This window comes from Odocoileus virginianus, chromosome 27 (assembly GCF_023699985.2).
Source record: "Odocoileus virginianus isolate 20LAN1187 ecotype Illinois chromosome 27, Ovbor_1.2, whole genome shotgun sequence".
In the NCBI taxonomy this organism is placed as follows: domain Eukaryota; kingdom Metazoa; phylum Chordata; class Mammalia; order Artiodactyla; family Cervidae; genus Odocoileus; species Odocoileus virginianus.
Window position 1 is genome coordinate 5206635 of NC_069700.1, and position 23065 is coordinate 5229699.

The 23065-nt window shown below is 46.4% G+C and overlaps 1 long non-coding RNA gene across 1 annotated transcript; it reads left to right on the forward strand.

Annotated features, from left to right (window-relative positions):
- The first annotated feature begins 16152 nt into the window (after positions 1-16152).
- LOC139031525 (uncharacterized) lies at positions 16153-22724 on the forward strand. The gene is made up of 2 exons (XR_011484024.1): positions 16153-16434; positions 22293-22724. It is a non-coding gene; the product is annotated as an uncharacterized lncRNA (long non-coding RNA).
- Positions 22725-23065: the final 341 nt, after the last annotated feature.

A 23065-nucleotide genomic window follows, 5' to 3' on the forward strand; every position in this document is an offset into this window, starting at 1 on the left:
ACCAGGGGAGAAGCCAAAATCGGAGACCCAAGGAGCGGCCCCTAAGGGCATCGATACTTAAGAGGCTGGTGAAAAAGAGGCCCCGGGGACACTGAATAGGGCTGCTAAGAACCAGCAACGTGCCTAGGACGAAGGCAGCGCGCCCGAGGTAGAATGAAGAAAGAACTTGAAGGAGCACGTGTTAAAGAATGACGCTGCTCAGAAACTGGCACCCTGATGCTTGCGGAAGTCCAAGCAAGACAAAGACGTAAATCTCTGCAAGGTGACAGTGGGACCAGCTGAATAGACATTGATGGAGTTCAACTGGATCGGGTTTGGTGGTTCATTAGATATGGGAGGTGCAGGGCAAGGATGAACCATTGGCGGAGGCGGATAGAGGACATGGGGGGAGAACGTCTGAGGGGGTAAGTCCAGGTGGATGAAAATGACCAGTGGAAATGGCCATTCTGAGGATGCAGGTTAGAACCGAGTTCCTACCCAAATGCTATTCCTTGATAGCTGGCAATCACTTAACCTCTCTGTTGTCTGGTCTGCTGAAAGAGAATGAGAATGTGTACGGTTGTTGTGAGGAGTAAATTTTTAAAAATTCCTGTTAAGCATACTCCTTAATATACAGTGGGCTTCCCTGGTGGCTCAGATGGTAAAGAATCCGCCTATGATGCGGGAGACCTGGGTTCAATCCCTGGATTGGGAAGATCCCCTGGAGAATGGAACACCTAAGCACTCCAGTGTTCTGGCCTGGAGAATTCCATGGACTGCAGTCCATGGGGTTGCAAAGAGTCGGACACGACTGAGTGACTTTCACTAATATACAGTAAGCAACCTGTAACTTCACCCCCCTTCTCTTCTTTTCTTACTTCTTACTCCCCTTTGTAACGAGGGAACCCTTCTGATGACAGCTTGGTCCAGGAGTTATCAGTTCACTGAAAACAGTTGAAACGGGGAGTCACACAGCATTCACATTCATCCTGCAGTATTTTGAGGAAAGGTCAAGGCTTTTCTCACTCAATATAGATCCTTTAGAGTTCAATCTCATTTTCTTTGCAAAAGCCAGGAGTATAATCTGGTGGTCCTAGCTTCATTCTCTGAAAATTGGAACAAGAACAGAACCTTGCAGAACAAAGATTTTTACTGGAGTGTTTTTCTACAAGTTGCCTGGCTTGCCCCTAGATGGACAAGGTATTTTGCATCTTGTTATTGCTGTTGAGGAGCTCAGTCGTGTCGGACTCTGCTGCCACTCTGTGGATGGTAGCCCACCAGGCTCCTCTGTCCGTGGGATTTCCCAGGCAAGAATACTAGAGTGGGTTGCCATGTCTTCCTACCCAGGGATTGAACCCCGGTCTCCTGCAGTGCAGACAGATTCTTTAGCATCTGAGCCACCAGGGGGGAACCTCCAATTTTTCCAAAACATTCAACTAGGTTTTCATGGAAACAGCAATCCTTTTCTCACACTCATGGCTCGTTGTAATATTTAATTACATAATTACAAGATCTGAGATGACTGACGTAAGGAGGCTTGGAAACCATTTGGGCTAGAGAGAAGTCAGTTGGTGACAAAAATATGTGAACCCACTGGGAAGACCCAGAGGGATGGGGTGGAGAGGGAGGTGGAAGGGGGGATTGGGATGGGGAATACATGTAAATCCATGGCTAATTCATTTCAATTTATAACAAAAACTACTGTAATGATGTAAAGTAATTAGCCTCCAACTAATAAAAATTTTTTTTTTTAATATATATATTTATTTATTTATTTTTTTTTTTTAAAATTTTTATTAGTTGGAGGCTAATTACTTTACATCATTACAGTAGTTTTTGTTATACATTGATATGAATTAGCCATGGATTTACATGTATTCCCCATCCCAGTCCCCCCTCCCACCTCCCTCTCCACCCGATCCCTCTGGGTCTTCCCAGTGCACCAGGCCCGAGCACTTGTCTCATGTACCCAACCTGAGCTGGTTATCCATTTCACCCTAGATAATACACATGTTTCAATGCTGTTCTCCTGAAACATCCCACCCTCGCCTTCTCCCAGAGTCCACAAGTCTGTTCCATACATCTGAGTCTCTTTTTCTGTTTTGCATATAGGGTTATCGTTACCATCTTTCTAAAGTCCATATATATGTGTTAGTATACTGTAATGGTCTTTATCTTTCTGGCTTACTTCGCTCTGTATAATGGGCTCCAGTTTCATCCATCTCATTAGAAGTGATTCAAATGAATTCTTTTTAATGGCTGAGTAATATTCCATGGTGAATAAAAATTAAAAAAAAAAAAATATGTGAACCGTACAAGATTGTAACCCTCTATCCTTAATTATGTAGCCCACCCACAAGGACGGTGCATCTCACGTCTCCGAGCAAATTAAAGCCTCAGCGGGTATCTCCTCCCCCTTCCTGCATGGAACCCTCGCACCTGTGTGCTAGCGCTTCAGACGCCGCCTTCCCCCCACATTAGAGGACAGACCCCTCTGCTGGTATGAGATGAATTTCTCCTCCAGTATACCTTTTCAGCAAAGTAACACTGTCAGTTATTTCTTCTGTACTCTCGATGGCTCTCTGTCACCTGGATCATCCTCTTCGACATCCAAGCGTGCTCAATAAACACTCTGCCTTGAAAGGAAGAAGGAAAGGCCCCTCTGGCTCTCTCCCTTCCCCACGCCACGCTGGACTTCTCTTAAGGAGGTGTCTCCGTGACCCTGGTGCCAAATCTGAGGGACAGTTTCCAGTCCTCAGCTTTGCCTGACTTCCCAACTGCATTCGTGTGGTCGGTTGCTCGTCCCTTCTCTGTTCCTTGAAGGCTTCTTCTCCTTTGGATCTTTAAAAACATATTTGTGTATTTATTTGGCCGCACTGGGTCTTAGTTGTAGCATGTCGGATCTTTAGTTGCGGCACGTGCGGTCTAGTTCCCCGACCAGGGATCGAACCTGGGCCCCCCTGTATTGGGAGCGCAGGGTCTTAGCCACTGGACCACTAGGGCCGTCCTCCTTTGGTTTTTAATGGCACTAGATTCTGGCTCTACTGGTTTTCAGCCTTCCTCTCCTTTGCAGGCTCATCCTGCAGTGACCGGTCCGAGTTCCTCGGGGCTCTATTATCGCCCTCTTTTTCTTCCTGTCTCCCCGGGCAGCCCTGTTTGTGACTTCAGCCTCTGCCTCTTCACCAGTGGAGCCACATTCCTGCCTCCAGGAGACAGGAGACAGCTGAGGAGATCGCTGAGGAGACAGCGATCTCCTCAGTGTCTCCTCTTGGTTGTCCTGAACACTGGTCACGCCCCGCACCTTCAACTGCCTCTGACACTGGCGTCTTACCAGCTCCCCTGTCGACTCTTGTGAAGTCAACAAACCAGGTGTCACTCCTGACCCATCTTTCAGGTCACTGATTCAGCCCATCAAAGTCTAGTTGGTTTTGCTTCTGAAATAGCTCTTGAAACCTTCTCTACCTTTCTCCATTTTTTTTTTTTTTTTTTTTTTTTTACTCTCTGTAGGCAATGAAGTACAGTAGCCAAGAGGGTGGGCCCTGCAATTAGACCTCTGCGCCTCATTTTTCATCTGTACAATGGGAGTAGTAACAGTACCCGTCTCACAGGGTTTCTGTTAGGATGAGATGAGTGAACGCACACAAAGCGGTTAGAATAGTGCCCTGTGTGTAGGGTTGGAGAAGGAAATGGCAACCCACTCCAGGATTCTTGCTTGGAAAATCCCACAGACAGAGGGGCCTGGCAGGCTATAGTCCAGGGGGTCGCAAGAGTCGGGCACGACTAGGCGACTAAACCCCCACCACTGCAGTATGGGGGGATTCCCTGCCACTAACGCATCTGGTCCCATCACTTCATGGGAAATGGATGGGGAAACAGTGGAAACAGTGTCAGACTTTATTGTTGGGGGCTCCAAAATCACTGCAGATGGTGATTGCAGCCTTGAAATTAAAAGACGCTTACTCCTTGAGAAAGAAAGCTATGACCAACATAGATAGTATATTGAAAAGCAGAGACTTTACTTTGCCAACAAATGTTCATCTGGTCAAAGCTATGGTTTATCCAGGGGTCATGTATGGATGTGAGTTGGACTGTGAAGAAAGCTGAGTGCCAAAAAATGGATGCTTTTGAACTGTGGTGTTGGAGAAGACTCTTGAGAGTCCCTTGGACTGCAAGGAGATCCAACCAGTCCATCCTTAAGGAATTCAGTCCTGGGTGTTCATTGGAAGGACTGATGCTGAAGCTGAAACTCATGCGAAGAGCTGACTCAATGGAAAAGACCCTGATGCTGGGAGGGATTGGGGGCAGGAGGAGAAGGGGGTGACAGAGGATGAGATGGCTGGATGGCATCACCAACTCGATGGGCATGAGTTTGAGTAAACTCCGGGAGTTGGTGATGGACAGGAAGGCCTGGTGTGCTGCTGATTCATGGGGTTGCAGAGAGTCAGACACGACTGAGCGACTGAACTGAACTGAACTGAATGCCCACCTGGACCCTGCCAGAGTGGCTTCTCAAATTCATTACAGTCCCTCTGCAGCCTTTTCCTTGTCACCAGAATAATCTTTTTGAAACTCAACTCCGACCCTGTCGGCTCTCTGCTTATAGCGTGTGAGTGGCTTCCCATTGCTCCTAGAGAAGGGTGGAAAATCCTTCACGCACCTGGGGACACAGCAGGATTTCACTCACCAGCTTCTCCAGCCGCATCAGGCACCACTGGCTGCCCTGAGCCCACACTGACTGTCCTGTGGGCCTCCTCTCAGCTCCATGATACGCTTTGCTCACCTGCACCCTTGCTCCCGGGTCCCTGCTCTGGCTCTTTCCCCTCCCCTCATCTCCTAGTCATTTGTCAGATTGCAGCTCAAAGTCGCTTTCTCAGGCAGCATCTTGGAGCACCACCCAGACCATTTCCAGGCAGTTCCGTTGTTACACAGAGTAGTCCTCCGCTCCCCCAGACAAGGGTTGGACACTTCTTGGGCTTCCCTTGTGGCTCAGTGGTCAAGAATCTGCCTACCACTGTAGGAGATGTGGGTTCGATCCCTGGGTTGGGAAGGTCCCCTCCAGAAGGAAATGGCAACCCACTCCCATATTCTTGCCTGAGAAATCCTGGGGACAGAGGATGCCTGGCAGGCTACAGTCCATGAGGTTGCAAAGAGTCGGGCACGACTGAGGGACTAAACAACCAGGTGGATTTGTTTAAGCTCCATTTCATGTGCCATGTCCCCTCTGTTGAATTAATCAGTGTATCAGTATAAGGTAGAACTTACATCAGAAGGACATTGTAAGCTTCAAACTGCATATTCAATCTTTTAGTCAGAATCTGAGGGGCTTAATTCCTGCTCTGTCAGCATCTCCTGAAAATGGTGACTGTTTTGTTTAATCAACAAACGCAGAAGTGTACGTTACTGAAATGTTTAGTTTGCAAACCTCTGACTCCTTCTGTGTATTTTGTGTCCATAACTCCATCCCTTCTGGGGGAAGGTCCAAGGAGTCTGTCAAAATGCTCTAACAGCAGCTTCTGACCAGAAGATGGCGACAGATTTCAGGAATTAGCCAGAGTCCAGCTGCCTGTCCGGGGTGTGTTCCTTTAAAAGGACGTTGAAGGGTTTGGTAATTGTGTGGCGCCGTTTTGCATCATAGGTATTTAGCTTAATCCCTTTTACCTAAAGCCGCTAAGTGAGCATATAAATCTTTGAACAGACTGGAAGGGGAGGGGGGGTTATTCATCACTAGATCAGGACAGATGTAAACCAGGGCTATTCGGGCTGCCCAGGGACGTCTTTCCACTCCATTTAGAGCGGAGTCCAGCCAGACGACAATGTATTTACAGCCCCTCCGACGAGGGCTCGAAGTCAGAGAAAGAGGAGCGCTCCCGAACAGCACCCGAACTCCACCGCCCAGTGTGTGACTCCAGAAACCAGTCAGCGTCAGGAGAGGCAGGGAGAAGGATGCTCGGTCCAAAGGCCCCCGTGTTTACTTGTGGGCGCAGCATCCTTACCCTGGGGAGATGCCTCGGGACCGTAGGGACTCTGTGTTGATAGGAAGTGCCTTTGATTTGCCGAGGAGCCTGGCGGGCTGCAGCCCGTGGGGTCGCAAGAGTCGGGCACAGCTTAGCTCACTAACAACCGCAGCTTAGCTAACTAAACAACAACAGCAATTTCATATCTTGCGTTCCTCAGCTCTGTGGGAGTGAGGAAGGCAAGGGACATGTCATCCCTCTATTACAAAAGAGATTGAGGTTCAAGGGGATGAAGCAGCTCGGCCGTGGGTGTGATCGTGCCAAACCCTGGACCCCCGCCTTGTTGCTTAGAGAAGGGAAACAGTTTCTTTTTAATATAAAGCATCCAAATCACCTTAGGTCATCCAGCACAGAGGAAAACGTGCATATGTTCAAATATAAACACGGGACTCAGCCCAGACCTATGAGAGCCTGCACAGCGGGATAAGCTCATGGAGAAAGTCACCATGTTTCTCTCCTTTTTTCTCCTCTGCGCTCCCTTGACAGCAGCCAGCCTCTGTGTCCTGTAGGGCTGGCCTTCCTCACCCCAGGAGGGGCTCAGCAAGCTGGACTTACTGGGGTTCTGATGGTCCAACAGGGAGACAGACCTGCGGTGGGTCAATGGGGAAGGAACACTTGGGGAGAGTGACCCAGTTGGCTTCCCGGGGACCCAAGGCAGAGCTGTGTGTCCTGTTCTGGGAGCCCTGGGAGGTGGCAGACCTCCGATGGGGGTGACCTGCGGGTTCTGGGGATCCGAAGGCTCGGCTCCGGCTTTGGAAAGTGCAGCCAGCTTTCCTCCAGCCATGCTAAAGCCAGGGAGTGATGCTGGGAGTGGATCTCATGGGACCGGATGGTGAGCATCTCAGAGGCAGCCCTGATGGACTAAAGAGTGAAGGTTTTTTTGCTGAGGTTCTGGCTCTCAGGCAGGGAGCTGGGCTGGCCCATAATGACTAAGACTGAATGTCTCACCAGCCGTGGTGGAGAGAGCCTCAGAGTCACAGCTCATTTGGTTTAGACAAAACAATGCAAGACAAAACACGGAATGAATCTTGCGCTGAGCATTGTCAACTCAATCTGTCCTCGCTAATGATTACAAGTAAAAACAGGCTTGCAGAGCTCTTCCCCAGACCAGAGGCAAATACAGGAAGAACCCCCCAGCCCCGGGCTTTCTCGTATCTTCCTTCGCATCTCACATGTTGGGTCCTTTGGTGTAGCTGAGCCAGGATCCGTGCTGCTGCAAACGCGGGTCACCTCGCCTGGTCACCCCCTCTGGCCTTTAAGTCTCCCCTTCCCACTCACCCCACTTCCCGGTTATCTGATCTGCTAACTCAGCGCTCGCAGAGTCAGCAAGATGCTAAATGCAGACTCTGGGCTCCTCCTCATTTCAGTCGACTTGACTCGAGTCCCAGGCAGATCAGAACTAAGAATCTGTGTTTTCAAATGTTCCCCCAGCCTTCCCTGGTGGTTCAGAGGGTAAAGTGTCTGCCTGCAATGAAGGAGACCCGGGTTCAATCCCTGGATTGGGAAGATCCCCTGGAAAAGGCAATGGCACCCCACTCCAGTACTCTTGCCTGGAGAATCCCAGGGACAGAGGAGCCTGGCGGGCTACAGTCCATGGGGTCGCAAAGAGTCACACACGACTGAGTGACTGCACTTCCACTTTCTTTCCAGCTGCTTGTGGTCCTTTTTATTTAAAACCCCCAGTACTGGGTTGAATAGTGTCCCTCCAAACTTCGTGTCCACCTGGGACCTATAGATGAGGCCTTCTTTGGAAATAGGGTCTTTACAGATTTTAAAAATCATCAAAGAATCAACAAGGTGGAAGAAGTTAATGACCAAGATCAGAGAAGACAGAAATCAAGAGATTGAGGTTAGTACTGGGGGCTACTCTTGGCCTGGATGAAGCTACGTCATCAAATCATTTCTACAAGTGGGTTTTCAATTACAATCCCAAAGAATGCTCAAACTACTGCACAATTGCACTCATCTCACACAGTAGTAAAGTAATGCTCAAAATTCTCCAAGCCAGGCTTCAGCAATACGTGAAACGTGAACGTCCAGATGTTCAAGCTGGTTTTAGAAAAGGCAAGAAGAACCAGAGATCAAGTTGCCAATATCTGCTGGATCATCGAAAAAGCAAGAGAGTTCCAGAAAAACATCTATTTCTGCTTTATTGACTATGCTAAAGCCTTCGACTGTGTGAATCACAATAAACTGTGGAAAATTCTGAAAGAGATGGGAATACCAGACCACCTGACCTGCCTCTTGAGAAACCTGTATGCAGGTCAGGAAGCAACAGTTAGAACTGGACATGGAACAACAGACTGGTTCCAAATAGGAAAAGAAGTACGTCAAGGCTGTATATTGTCACCCTGCTTATTTCACTTATATGCAGAGTACATCATGAGAAATGCTGGGCTGGATGAAGCACAAGCTGGGATCAAGATTGTCAGAAGAAATATCAATAACCTCAGATATGCAGATGACACCACGCTTCTGGCAGAGAGTGAAGAGGAACTAAAAAACCTCTTGATGAAAGTGAAACAGGAGAGTGAAAAAGTTGGCTTAAAGCTTAACATTCAGAAAACTAAGATCATGGCATCTGATCCCATCACCTCATGGGAAATAGATGGGGAGACAGTGGAAACAGTGTCAGACTTTATTTTTGGGGGTTCCAAAATCACTGCGGATGGTGACTGCAGCCATGAAATTAAAAGACGCTTACTCCTTGGAAGGAAAGCTACGACCAATGTAAATAGCATATTAAAAAGCAGAGACATTACTTTGCCAACAAAGGTCCATCTAGTCAAGGCTATGGTTTTTCCAGGGGTCGTGTGTGGATGTGAGAGTTGGACTGTGAAGAAAGCTGAGTGCCGAAAAATGGATGCTTTTGAACTGTGGTGTTGGAGAAGACTCTTGAGAGTCCCTTGGACTGCAAGGAGATCCAACTAGTCCATCCTAAAGGAAATCAGTCCTGGGTGTTCATTGGAAGGACTGATGCTGAAGCTGAAACTCCAATCCTTTGGCCACCTCATGCAAAGAGTTGACTCACTGGAAAAGACCCTGATGCTGGGAGGGATTGGGGGCAGGAGGAGAAGGGCACAACAGAGGATGAGATGGCTGGATGGCATCACCGACTCGATGGGCATGAGTTTGAGTAAACTCCGGGAGTTTGTGGACAGGGAGGCCTGGCGTGCTGCGATTCATGGGGTCGCAAAGAGTCGGACATGACTGAGCGACTGAACTGAACTGAACTTGAGCATACACACACACAAATTAGCATGGAAACACTTTTTTTAAACCCAATAAAATACATGTTTGTGTGTGTATCAGTCTAAAAGCCAGCTTCTTATTCAATTGTGTCAAACACTTTCAAGGAGGCATTTCCTTCAAATCAGGAGGAAGGCAAGAATGCCTGTTACCTCTCCAGTTATTTAACATTGCATTGGAATGTTAGCTAATGCCATCAAGCGGGAGAAAACACACTTGTATGAACTGGAAAGGAAGAGGCAAATTCTTTGTTGACAATATAATTGCATATCTAGAAAAACCAAAAGAATCAGTGGAAAAGCACTGCAAACCATAAGATAATAAACCAGCAGGACGTAAAATTAGCTTAGTAAAATTGCTAGCCTTTGTAAATATAAACTGTAAGCCACTAGAAGGTACAATGGATTGGAAGACCCTTTATACAGTAACAAAATTTTAAATGCCTAGACAGAAATCTAGTAAGAAATATGCAAAAATAATGAGAAACCTGCAAAACACTAGTGAAAGATATAAAAATAACTTTGAACAAACTGAGTAAAAAAGCACCATAATCTTGAGTAGGGAAACTTAACATCATAAAGATGTTATTTCTCTCTAAATTGGTTTTTTAACTTTAATGCAGTCTCAATAAAAATTTCCTCAGGTTTTTTTTTTTTCTGGAACTAGAAAAGTTTATTATAAAGTTTATATGGAAGAGTAAGCAACCGAGAATAGCCAGGAAATATTTGGAAAGAATATTTAATGCATAGCTAATCCTATTAGAGTTAGCAAAACGTTTAACATTCTCTAAATTAAAACAGTGAGGTATTGGCTCAGGAAAAGACTTATAAACTAGCGGATCAGAATAGAACGCCCAGAAATATACATAAGGAAAATATAGTGTATGACAAAAGAGGCATCGAAATCAGAAGGAAAAACTGAATAGTGTTGGGCCAAATGAACTTTGGTAAAGAAAAAGAAAAAAATTACATCTTTTTCTCATAATGTATTCCAAGAGAAATTATAAATATATAAGAGATCTAAATGAAAATTAAACAACAAAAGAGAAAAATATTAGAAGGAAAATTGGGTAAATCTTTTATAACCCCAAAGTGGAAACTTCTAACTAAAAAATCTAAACAATAAAAGAAATTTGACAACTTTGCAAACAACAAAATAAGCCACTAGATAATTGTTGCTCAGTTGGTAAGTCAAGTCTGACTCGTGACCCCATGGACTGCAGCACACCAGGCTTCCCCGTCCTTCACTATCTTGCGGAGTTTGCTCAAATTCATGTCCATTGAGTTGGTGATGCTCTCTAACCATTCTCGTCGGGAGGATTCCGTGGACACAGGAATGGCAGGCTACAGTCCGTGGGGTTGCAAAGAGTTGGACACAACTGAGCGACTAACACTTTCACTTGAACAGTTAGTTCAGTTCAGTCGCTCAGTCGTGTCTGACTCTGCGACCCCACGACTGCAGCACGCCAGGCCTCCCTGTCCATCACCAACTCCTGGAGTAATTACAAATTGGGAAAAATTTTCAACTTATATCACCAGGTACTTACTTAACCCACGTTTCCTGTGTCTCCTGCATTGCAGGCGGATTCTTCACCTGTGGAGCCATCGGGGAAGCCCTTAATATAAAAAAGATTTCCTAAAAATTGAAAAGGAAAAGATCTACAACCTGACTTTTAAAATAATTAGCAAAGGTATGAATAGAGAATTCTCAGAAAAGGTACACAAATAGCCCTCACTCACAATAAGAGCAATGCATGTGAAAACTACTGAGATTTCATCTCTCATCAATCAGATTGAAAAAAAATCTCCCAAGTTTGACAATGTAAATTTTGCAAGGCTATATGAAAATGGGCACTTTCATATACTGCATGTGCGGAACCCAAATGGTACAATTCTATGAAATGAAATTAGCATTATCCAGCAAAATGGAGTATATATGTACTCTTTGATCCAGCAGTCATATGTCTAGGATTTTATCTCAAATATTCAATTGCAAATATGTGAAGACATATGCAGAAAGCTTTTCACCATGACCTTATTTGTTACAGCAAAAGGCTGGAACAACCCAAAAGTTTCTCAGTAGAGAGTCAGTTAAATAAGCTATGGTGTATCCATGAAGCGAAGTACTATGAAGTATAAAAAGAAATGAAAAGACAACCCCCACTTCCTATGATGGAGTAGTTAGCAGAAAACTGTCTCTTCCACTGAGAACAACTGAAAAAGCTGTTCAATTAAAAGCAATCAATTAAAATTTATCTGTTTGAAATTTTCAGAGAGTCACTACAACAGCCTGAGTTGAAGGATCAAGACACCAGAGAGGGGAATTCTGTGGCAGTCCTCTGGTTAGGGCTCTGTGCTTCCACTGCGAGGTGCACGGGTTCGATTCCTGGTCAGGGAACTAAGATTCCTTTATGGTGCACGGGAAGATACCGGAGGGAAGGGAGACTCACTGAAGCTGCTTTTCTCCTCTTGGCATCTCGTAACTCTTGGCGCTGAGGAAGAGGCTGAGAGGTTCATGGAAGCATCACCACTCCCAGCAGCCTTATCGGTTTGAGGAAATAAAACCTGGAGCGTGGGGCTCCTGTGTCAGCCAGGATTCCAGAAGCAAAGGTTCCAGAGAAAAAGGGCGGTACAGAAAAAGGACCCTGACATTTGGTGGTTTTCACTTTGAAGTCCTTGGTGAATCTTAGTCACATAAAGTGAAAGGCTGAGACGCCAAGAAAAGCAGCTGGAAAACAGAGTGGAATTTTTGGCAGTCTTACGTTGTTGTGGAGATAAAAATTGGAAGCCAGGAACTGATGAGGAGGCCGCACTCCATAAATGCTGTAGGCTTTCAGCTGGGGTCCTAAGAGGGGGTGCCTGGGCGTCAACCAAGCCTCACTACAACGCAGCCTTGAATCACCTTAGTTCCTGGCTGAACTGAGAAAAACTGCCCGCCAGACCAGAGAGTGAACCTTCTCTGAAGTAAAATAACTTCATCCAGATCTTTCTCTCAGGCACAGGGGTGAGCATCCCATCCAGAATTACCAGGATCCCAGGCAGAGAGCCAAGGGAGAAAAGCAAAACAGAAATATACTCACAGGTGTCCCAGATTACTGCCCTTACCAGACACAGATTTAAAAATAATTGTAATTAATGTGATCTAGAAAATAAATGAGAAAGCCAAAGACTAGAGAACTGGAATCAATATTTTCAAAGAAGCAAATAGAATTTCTAGAATTGAAAAATAGAAAATAATCAAAATTTGAACTAAAAAGTGGCATTTAACAGCAGACTGTACACAGCTGAAGAGAGGACTAGTGAGCTGGAGAGGGTGCAGTAGAAAATAGCCTGAATAAAGTACAAAAATAAAAAAAGATTGCAACACAGGAAAGCGTACGAGACATGTGACTTGGTCTGTCATCTGAGACGTTCTAGCAAATGGAACTGGAGTCCCAAAAGGGAAGAAAGAGAATGTAGCAGAAGCAATATTTGAAGAGATAATAACCAAAGAAATTTCCCAAAAGGCATAAAGAAAGTTGAGTCACAGGATTAAAAATTACTAAGAAGCCCAAGCAGGATCAAGGCACCAATTCTCACACTTTGGCACAACATAATCGAATTAATCTGAGCAATCTCTGCGAGATAGTGGAGGGCAGAGGAGCCTGGCATGCTGCAGTCCACGGGGTCACAAACAGTCGGACACGACTGAACAACAATCGAATCCGGAGAGAAATTGTGAAAGTACATACAGAAAAAAAGATGCTTTACTTTTTAAGACTAAAATCTCCTTCTCAGCAGAAATTATGGAAACCAAGCGATGAAATGACAGCTTTAGAAAACTAAAAGGAGATAACAGGCAGTTTAGAATTCCATATCTGGTGAAAATATCCTTTTAAAGTGGAGGCAAAATGAAGATATTTCCAGAAAAAAAAAGCTGAGGGTATAGATTCACGTATTTCGCAGGTAGACATATTAGAAAGTGAAAGATGAGAGTGAAAAAGTTGGCTTAAAGCTCAACATTCAGAAAAGTAAGATCAATGGCATCTGGTCTCATCACTTCATAGGAAATAGATGGGTAAACAGTGTCAGACTTTGTTTTTTGGGTTCCAAAATCACTTGCAGATGGTGATTGCAGCCATGAAATTAAAAGACGCTTACTCCTTGGGAGGAAAGTTATGACCAACCTAGATAGCATATTAAAAAGCAGAGACTTACTTGGCCAACAAAGGTCCATCTAGTCAAGGCTATGGTTTTTCCAGGGGTCATGTGTGGATGTGAGAGTTGGACTGTGAAGAAAGCTGAGCACAGAAGAATTGATGCTTTTGAACTGTGGTGTTGGAGAGTCCTTGGTCTGCAAGGAGATCCAATCAGTCCATCCTAAAGGAGATCAGTCCTGGGTGTTCATTGGAAGGACTGATGCCGAAGCTTAAGCTCCAATACTTTGGCCACATGATGCAAAGAGTTGACTCATTGGAAAAGACCCTGGTGCTGGGAGGGATCGGGGGCAGGAGGAGAAGGGACGACAGAGGAGGAGATGGCTGGATGGCATCACCGACTCAATGGACATGAGTTTGGGTAAACTCTGGGAGTTGGTGATGGATAGGGAGGCCTGGCGTGCTGGTCGCAAAGAGTCGGACACGAATGAGTGACTGAACTGAACTGAACTAAGACATATTAGAAGAAATAGTAAGTGGAGTTTTCATGTTTTGCATCATGATTGTGGTAGATTCTCCTAATGTACTGAGGTATGTGATTCTTGTAATTTACTAATTTCTTGTTTAGACTCGTTGCATCTGTTGCATTCATTTAGACTATATTTCTTTTTTTCTTTTTGGTATTAAGATTATGTAAGATGAATTAGAAACGTATCTTTGTAGTCTGGAATATTCTGGAATAGTTTACCCACATAAGGATTATTTATATCTTTTTTGACAAGACTGTTTATTTATTTTTTGACAAGACTCTTTAAAATCAACCTGAATCTAGTGTGGTATTTTGGGGGTTGTACTTTGTAACTTTTTCAGTTTTTTTCCCCCCAAAGGATTAGTTTTCATGCAGGTTTCTACCTCTTCCTGATTTTGATGATTTAAATTTTCCAGGAACTGTCCTACTTCATCCAGATTTTCAGACACATGAACAGAATTGTATATAGTAATCTTTCCTCTATACTGTGATCATTTGTCTTTTCATATCTCATATTACATATTCATGCTTCTTTTTTTTCTCTTTTCTTTCCTGCACACAGTTGCCAGGGATTTGTCTCTTTTGTTGGACCTTTAAAAGCAAAAATCTTGACTTTACTTATTAATTCTACTTTTTTTTGTTGTTGTCTAATTTATTATTTTTGCTTTTATCTCTACCGATTCTTTTTTTCTCACTTCATTTTGACTTATTTTGTATTCTTAAAATTTTTGAGTGAAGATTAGTTTAGTTCTTTAATTCTGATTACTTTTTTTTTTTGAGGTTCTTTATTTAAATGTGAATTTGAAGATAGATGTCCTCTCAAGAGAACTGGAAACATCATTTCCTAATTCCAACTGTGGTACTGTATGAATTGTTATCTCTTATTTAAGGAATCGGTCTGAGAGATTTCACATGAAAATATGAAGTTAGATATACAAGAGAGAAAAGAAGATTGTTGTTAGCCTTGTAAATTAGAAAGATGTGTCTTTATGAAAACATTAAGAAATGTGAATGACCATGTTTCTCTTCTTTTATTCCTACTTGAACCAAGGATTATCCAAATTCCCATTTCCTAAAGTTGCTATTCAAAAAAAGAACACCTTTTTTGTTCCTTTTTGAACAAGGAACATCTTTCTTTTAAAAATATCATCCTCTTTACCCCATGTCTTAATTATTAATATTACTCGACAGATCTCATTCCTTTTGACCAACCAGTTCTCCAAGTTCAATCAACTTTGTTCAGAAACATTTACAATTTTTTACAATGTGGAAAAGTGATTCATTTCCATTGAAGAGAGCCTTTTCACAATTCCCGAAATGAAATTTGAGCTTACACAAAGAGAGCCTCAGACAGAAAGGGTAATTTTTCATAAACTACTGAAAATGGGATGCAGAGTGGATGCTTGTCTGTGACCTTAGCCTTGTGGCTCCCGCCACGGAACTGAAGTGCTATTCTTCACTGTTCTGTGGCTCAGCCTCACGCATGAATACTTGTGTATGACAAAGGCACCCAGCAGGGCGATTCCTCACCAGTTTAAATTGTTTGTAGTCTCTTTTGTGTGTATAATTCACAATTTAAACATCCCTCTAAGTGCATTTGCTTGTACGTTGCTTGAACTTCACACTGGGCCTTTGAGACGTTCCTGTGTGCTATTTCTCTGTGAAATGCCTGCTTAGCATGGAGGAGAAGGCAGTAGTGGGGTGGAGAATGTGACCCGAGACCCCGAGAACATACCCGAGGAACCCAGAACGCCTGTGAGAATCTAGGGGGGGAGAATGAGATGTTGAATGAAGAATGGGAAGTCGGGGCAGCATCATCGGGACGAGGCCCAGGACAGAGCCTGCATTTAGGGATCAGACAGAATCGTGGGGAGACTGGGTGATGAGGATGAATTAAAAAGGAACGTGGTGGTCGTGCGCCTGGTAGGAGAGACACAGTGTGAGAAAGCCGGGAAGGTGAGGGAGGGCTGGTGTGTGCAGAGGGGCTCTTCATGAATGCCCGAAGCAAGCGCGGCCAGGATGCAGGGACTGAGGCTCCTGGCACGGAGGGCCTTGAACATCACCCAGGAGGGCACTGGAGTTGCCCCTGGGGGTGACCTGATCGCACTGGGGCTGGATGGAGGGAAAGGGAGTGCCCAGGCGGCCCTCGCAGCGACGTCGCTGGTACCATGGTAACTGGCATCAAGGGACTAGCCATGGGGATGACGGAAAGTGGGTGAATTTGTCATAGAGGCAACATTCTATTACTCTCGGTCACTAGCTGGATATGGGGCCTGAAGGAACAGGATGACTCGTGATAAGCTGGCTTCACCAACCAGGTGGCTGGTAATGTCGTTTGCTGAGACGGACTGCAACCACCAAGGTCGTCTGCAGAATGTGAGCAGAGGGCTGATGCATTCTGGAAGGCGTGAGAAGAGTAGAGACCGCCCGAGAAGCACGTGGGACGTCTCAGAGCCCCTAGCTGAGCGCCCGGTGCTATGTCGCAGGCTCCCACGAGCGCTCCGTTTCACACACGGCAGTGTACTTAGGTCAGTCCTAACCTCCCAGTAGACACCTCCCTTAAAGAAGATGTGTTTCCTACTCACAATGGAATATTACTCAGTCATAGAAAGGAACGGAACTAGGTCACTTGTAGAGATATGGACGGCCTTGGAGTCTGTCATACAAAGTGAAGTAAGTCACAAAGAGAAAAATAGTAATAGTGTACATTTATGCATATACGTGGGATCTAGAAAAAAGGCACAGATAAACCTATTTGTCGGGCAGAAATAGAGACTCAGACGTAGAGAACGGACGTGTGATTTTTAATAAGGGGTCCCTGCTGGTGTGGCTGAGTGGGCTTATCCTGTATTTTCCCCTTGTCCTGCTCGCCTTGGCTGGGCCTGGGCCCCAGCCTGAGGTAAGGACTGGATTTTTCCCGTTGCCCCCTCTTCCAGCACTGACTCATGGGGAGAGCTTTTCTCTCATCACCTCTGGGTGGCCCATCACCCTGGGGGCTGACGCTTCTTGTTACCTGTATGACTCTAGCTCCTAATATTCAGCAAAAGGCCGCGTGGAGAATTTACTTACACGCTGCTACATGTTATTGAGTTGAAGGAAGCTTAGCAGTCCATCCAGCCCTGTATAACTGCTTTTTAAGAAGAACAAGACAGATACTTAAAATGGATGGCCAACAAGGACCTACCTCTGCTCCATGTTATGTAGCAGCCGGGATGGGACGGGAGTTTGGGGGAGAATGGGTACATGTGTATGTATGACTGAGTCCCTCTTCTGTCCCTGAAACTATCACAATGTTGTTAATTGGCTATTCCTCAGTACAAAGTAAAAAGTTTAAAAAAATTACAAAAAAAAAAAAAGATGAGCAGCTCAGGGTAAGAGGATAATGAAGAGAGAGACCAGAAAAGCCAGAGTAAAGATGCTTCCTGAGCTGAGTGCTATGAGGTCTGCTGGGGGTAGAAGGGAGTCTTGCCTTTGACCCTAAACGTCCGGACCTGGTAGCTGGGAGAGAAACACTCCTGGTTGCAAAGTCTACAAGTTCCGAAGACTCATTCAGTAAATGCTTGGTGGCTTATAGCCATCCCAGGCACTCTTTTTGCCTCTGAGATCACAACAGTGGGCGAGAGAGAAGGATTTCTTCTCTCGCGAGATCACAGGTTAGATGGAAGCAGACAGACTATAAAAGGCAGAAAGTATAAGAGCTATTAATCAGAGTTCAGAGAGGATTAAGCGAAGGGAATGTGTTCGAAGGTGGCCTGGAGGTGACCTTGAGGTCTTGTGACAATGGGGAGCCTGATCTTGACCATCTGGGAGGGGGCCCCGGGGCAGGGGGGCAGCTGGGGTAAAGGAATGACTTTGTCTTATTTGGGGGACAGAACAGAGGCCTCTGTGGTTGGGACGTGGGGGGTCAGGGCGAGCACGGTCTGAGCTGAGGTCAGAGGTCAGCAGCGATCACAGTGGGCTTTGCAAGTCAAGGCTGGAGTCACAGGGCAGAGAGGAGGCCTGGAGGGTGCTGGGCAGGCGGCTTCCAGGATGTGAGTCAGGTTTTTAAATGGTCTCCTGTGTGGTCTCTGCACTGTGGATGCGCCTGTGTGGAACCGGGAGCCCGTTCAGAGACGACCTTGGCTCCGATGAGGTTAATGAGACTGGGTGAGACCGTGAGCTGAGAAGAGACAGACAGGTAGGGAATTTGGTGTTGTCTCCTTGACGGGGAGACCGGCGCGGGGTCTCCCTCCTGGAGGTACCCCCATCCGTCTGCCCCTGCCCTGGTGGTGTTGCCTGTGATCACCCCACTCTGTCAAGTGGCTGTCTGATTTCTTCACCCATATAAGTACTGATTTCCCCTTGCAACTCATATGCAGTCTGTGAGGAGACTCGAGGTGCTTTCTCTGCCACAGGGATGCAGCAGTCACAAGGTGGAAGGAACGTGTTCCTTCCTGTGGGAACGTGAGGAGCATGGGGTTTGAGCTCCGTCCACCTGGAACTGGGACTGCCCGCCTCTGAGCTGCAGGTGTCACAGGGGGATGGGTTAGGGCTGAGGGAGAGCTCAGTCAGGGGCTTGGATGTTTCCAGGCAGGGATGATGCAACTTGCATCCATGAAGTGATAAGTTGTCTGGCATGCCTATGGTTTTTCAGTAGTCATGTATGGATGTGAGAGTTGGACTATAAAGAAAGCTGATCACCAAAGAATTGATCTTTTGAACTGTGGTGTTGGAGGAGACTCTTGAGAGTCCCTTGGACTCCAAGGAGATCCAACCAGTCCATCCTAAAGGAAATCAGTCCTGAATATTCATTGGAAGGACTGATGTTGAAGCTGAAACTCCAATACTCTGACCACCTGATATGAAGAACTGAGTCATTTGAAAAGACCCTGATACTGGGAAAGATTGAAGGCAGGAGGAGAAGGGGATGACAGAGGATGAGATGGTTGGATGGCATCACCGACTCAATGGACATGATTTTGAGTAAGCTCCGGGAGTTGGTGATGGACAGGGAGGCCTATCCAGGACTGGCGTGCAGCAGTCCATGGGGTCGCAAAGAGCTGGACACAACTGAGCAACTGAATTGAACTGAATTGAATGCCTCCTGCAAGAAACATGAATGGGTTGTAATCCTTAATCTTATCTTTGATACCTGTCCGAGACCACATTTCAGGAAAGGGCTTTAGTTCCCGGAGGGGAGACTGAGAGCAGGAGAAATGGACATCCTCACTGGTTTCATACCAAAGCCTGGAAGAAGCTGCAATGGAAGATTGATCTGGGGTGTAAGAAACAGTCAAGAGAAGAGCTTGCCCAGCCCAGCCCCCCGGCATCTGGCGTCTATAGAAGAGAACCGGCTATGAGTTCAGCAGGACTGGCCCTGTCCATCCTACTGGGAGTATCTTGACCCCACAGAGGAAGAGTGGGTATCGATGCTTTTGTACACACCCCATAAGCATCCAAGCTATTATATGCTAAAAATATTATATGTGAACACGTGTGATCTTAAAGATGCTAAGTAAAAAGAGAAGACAGGGAATACTTAAGGTCAAAAGGATGAGATGAAGAGACAATTAGAACCCAGATATTCAAGCTTTCAATTACTAAATAGTTACTGACACTGGTTACTGCATTTGTCTTTGAACTCCTTGGCAGTAAAGGCAGAAGTGAAAACATCAGGTAGTTACAAAAATCTCATTTCCATGAGAAAAACCTTGTCTGTTACTCAGGAGAAACAAAACTCAGCCCAGCGTTTAAATATGAATGTGTCTGCCCATGATTCAATAATTTGCTTACTGTTGATAAAGCTTTTCTTCCACTTAGCCTTTTGTCAGTTTTCTCTGTCATTGATTTTTATTTGTAGGAGCCATGGTTAAAACATCTGTCACTGCTGGGATGTCCTCAAGATCTGCGTATCAGGACAGGGAAGTAACAGAAATGTTGAGTTGTTTTGAGAGACCACATGGGGTGATGTAACATCCCAGTTACCCCAAATCACGGATTCTGAGTCCAGCGACTGAGGGCTTGGTCTAGCTACACCGACTCCGCATGGGAGTGCACTGGAGCTGGGCCCATGGGGCGCGGTGACACCCAGACTCCAACCTCAGGAACCAGCAACAGAGAAATCACTAGACATCCAACAGCAACACAAAAAGGCACTGCAGAAAATGATGGGAAATTACTTACATAACGTGAAACAATACAACAGCAACTTATGGACACTCTCAATCCTGCCGTTGGAGAGACGTCAGGTTGCATTATCTTTAAGGATTCGGCTAAGTCCTTTTGTTTCAAAGGGCCCCTCCAAATGTGGGATTAGTGGGGGATACTTGGAGACTGGATTCATTCGCTCGGTCAGTTAGTCAGTCAACAAACATGACTTGAGCTCCTTGTGTGAGCCTGGTCACGAGACGGAGAAGGTGAACCCAAGATGCTCTCTGGTCTGAAATGTACAAGAGCACAGAGAAATGTGCAGGCAGAGAAGTCCCAGTACAGCGGCGTGTCTGCAGACCGCTTAGGAATTGTTTTCAATGCTTATTTTCACGCTGCCGAGCAAGGTCCGATTGCTGCGGCTGAGTCGCTTCAGTCGTGTCCGGACTCTGCGCGACCCCACAGGTGGGAGCCCACCTGGCTCCCCCATCCCTGGGATTCTCCAGGCAGGAACACTGGAGTGGGTTGCCATTTCCTTCTCCAGTGCATGCAAGTGAAAAGTGAAAGTGAAGTCGCTCAGTCGTGTCCGACTCAGGGACCCCATGGACTGCAGCCCACCCGGCTCCTCCATCCATGTGATTTTCCAGGCAAGAGGACTGGAGTGGGGTGCCATTGCCTTCTCCCAAGGTCTGCTTGGGAACCCCCATTTTATGTGTCTGAATCTGGCAGAAAAACCAAATAGTACTCCTAGGCCGTCTGTTTCCCCACCAGACCACAAGGGGGTGCTGTGTGAGGCCACCCCGAGGGGTTCCAAGAGAACTCCGCTTAGAACCACAAATGCAGGGCCCTTAGGCGAGAAATTTTGCCACCATCCTAGGAGGTGCCCTCATGAAGGCATAGCTCTCTAGAGTGAGGGGGTGCTGGCCAGTCGCCCTGGGGGAACATAAAGGACTCTTGAGGGACTCCTTGCAAGCGCAGCCGCGGCTTGGGACCCTTACTTGTCCACCCGTTCTGGGGAACTTTGCTCTAGAAAACTTTTCTCCGCGTGGCAGGTCCAGACAGGCCCACTTCCTAATGCTCCTGGCATTCCTTTTGTTTCTTGCTTATTGATTTTTCCTTTTGCAAACAGAACAGGGGTGCCCACTATTCAAGGAAAACCTTCTTTTGTCAAATCTCAGGCCCTTCCTAGTGTTGACTGGCTGTCTAGACAGAGAGGTAAAAATAATTGCCCTAGGGCAAGGACAACCTCAACTGCGTCATCCATTTACATTTTTACATCCTCCTAAAAGTACACCTGCATCATCCTTTGTCTTGGATGGGCACGACCCAGGGCCTTGCAGCTGCCCGTCCACAACCATCCTCTTTAGAGAATTCACCGTTTTTTAATAGGGATTTAGGGCCCTAAATCACCAAGGGTGACCCCGTCAGGCTCCCTGGGTCATAAAGGAGACTCGTAAACGGTTCTTGGACGATACGCCGGGGAGGGCTGGCTGCTCCCGGGAGTCTCACAGCATCCTGACTGCCTGGCCGGCCAGAGAAAATTACGGGTATGTTTTCAGTGAACATCATTTCTTGCTGACTCTTGTCTGCCTGGAAAATTATCCGTGAGGAGACGGACTAAGGTGCCATTTCTGTTAACTTAGTTTTCTTAATGATAGTTGTTGGGGGATGGCTTAGACCGTGAGAGCTTTGGGTTGTTTTCCCCACTCCCCCGGCCCCCCAGCTACAGAGGAATTTCAGAGACTGGTAATAGTCAGCTCTGAGATAAAAGTCAGTGTGTGCTCGGGGTTTTTATTTACCCCTTTTTAGAGTCTTCCCCCGCCCCCCGCCTCGAATGTTGGCCTCTACTCATTAAATCCCTTTCAAGATTGTTTTTCTTTCTCTTTTTTTCAGCCACAAAATAAACCTGTGCCTACTTGTCGGGGACCTGGGAAAAAGGAAGTTGGGCCTAGCATGGCCTCCTCCTGGGGCAGTTCTCGTGTGGTTTTTAAAAAACATTATTTCTTATTTTTGACTGTGCTGGGTCCTCATTGCTGGGCGTGGGCTTTCTACGGTTGCTTTTGGGCTTCTCTTGTCGCAGAGCATGGGCTCTGGGGCTCGAGGGCGTCAGTAGCGGCGGCACAGGGCTCAGCTGCTTCCTGTCATGTTGGGACCTTCCCGGCCCGGGGATCAAACTGCTGTCCTCTGCCTGAGAAGGTGGATTCTTAACCCCTGGACCACCAGAGGTGTCACTCTCTCACCCTAGATTTTTCCCCAGCAGCCCCCTGTCCCGTGCCTGGTGGGGACGGGGCGGTAAGCCTGGAGTTCATGCAGGCTGGTTCCGTGGAGACGCCGAGACCGTGGTGCTTCCTAGGTCAGAATGGATCCACGCCCAAGGAGAAGCCGCAGGAGAAACCCACAGCCTGGCTCCCGCTCCATCAGATCCCCATCCAGCTCCTCCCGGACTGTGGTGACTCTCCTCTGGCAGACCTGGAATCCGTCCACTCCTACCTCCTCTCCTTTTAAATCCAGGCTGCCTTTGCCTTTCGCCTGGAATGGACGAAAAGAGCTGATCGGATCCACACGCGACAAGACCCCTCCTCTCGTCCCGCACTTCAGAGGGCTGTTTTCAGAACAGAGCGATTATTTGCCCCTATCATTATTGGCCCCTTTTCAAGAAGCCTTCCCATGTATTAAACACCTCTTGATCTATTACTGGATTGCTCTTCCCATCTCTGCTGCATTTTATATTTCTTTCCCTTTCTTGTGTCCAATCTGCAAAGTCCTTTTATTTTGAAAACGTCTCATATGACTTATATACACTATTGATCAGTTCAGTTCAGTTCAGTCACTCAGTCGTGTCCAACTCTTTGCGACCCCGTGAACCGCAGCACGCCAGGCCTTGATCCCAGGTATAAAACAGATCACTAAGGAGAACAGACCGTAGAACACAGGGAACTCTACTTAAAGCTCTGTGGTGACCCAAATGTGGAGGAAACCAAAGAGGGAGGGAGTGCATGTGTATGGATGGTTGATTCATTTTGCAGTGCAGTA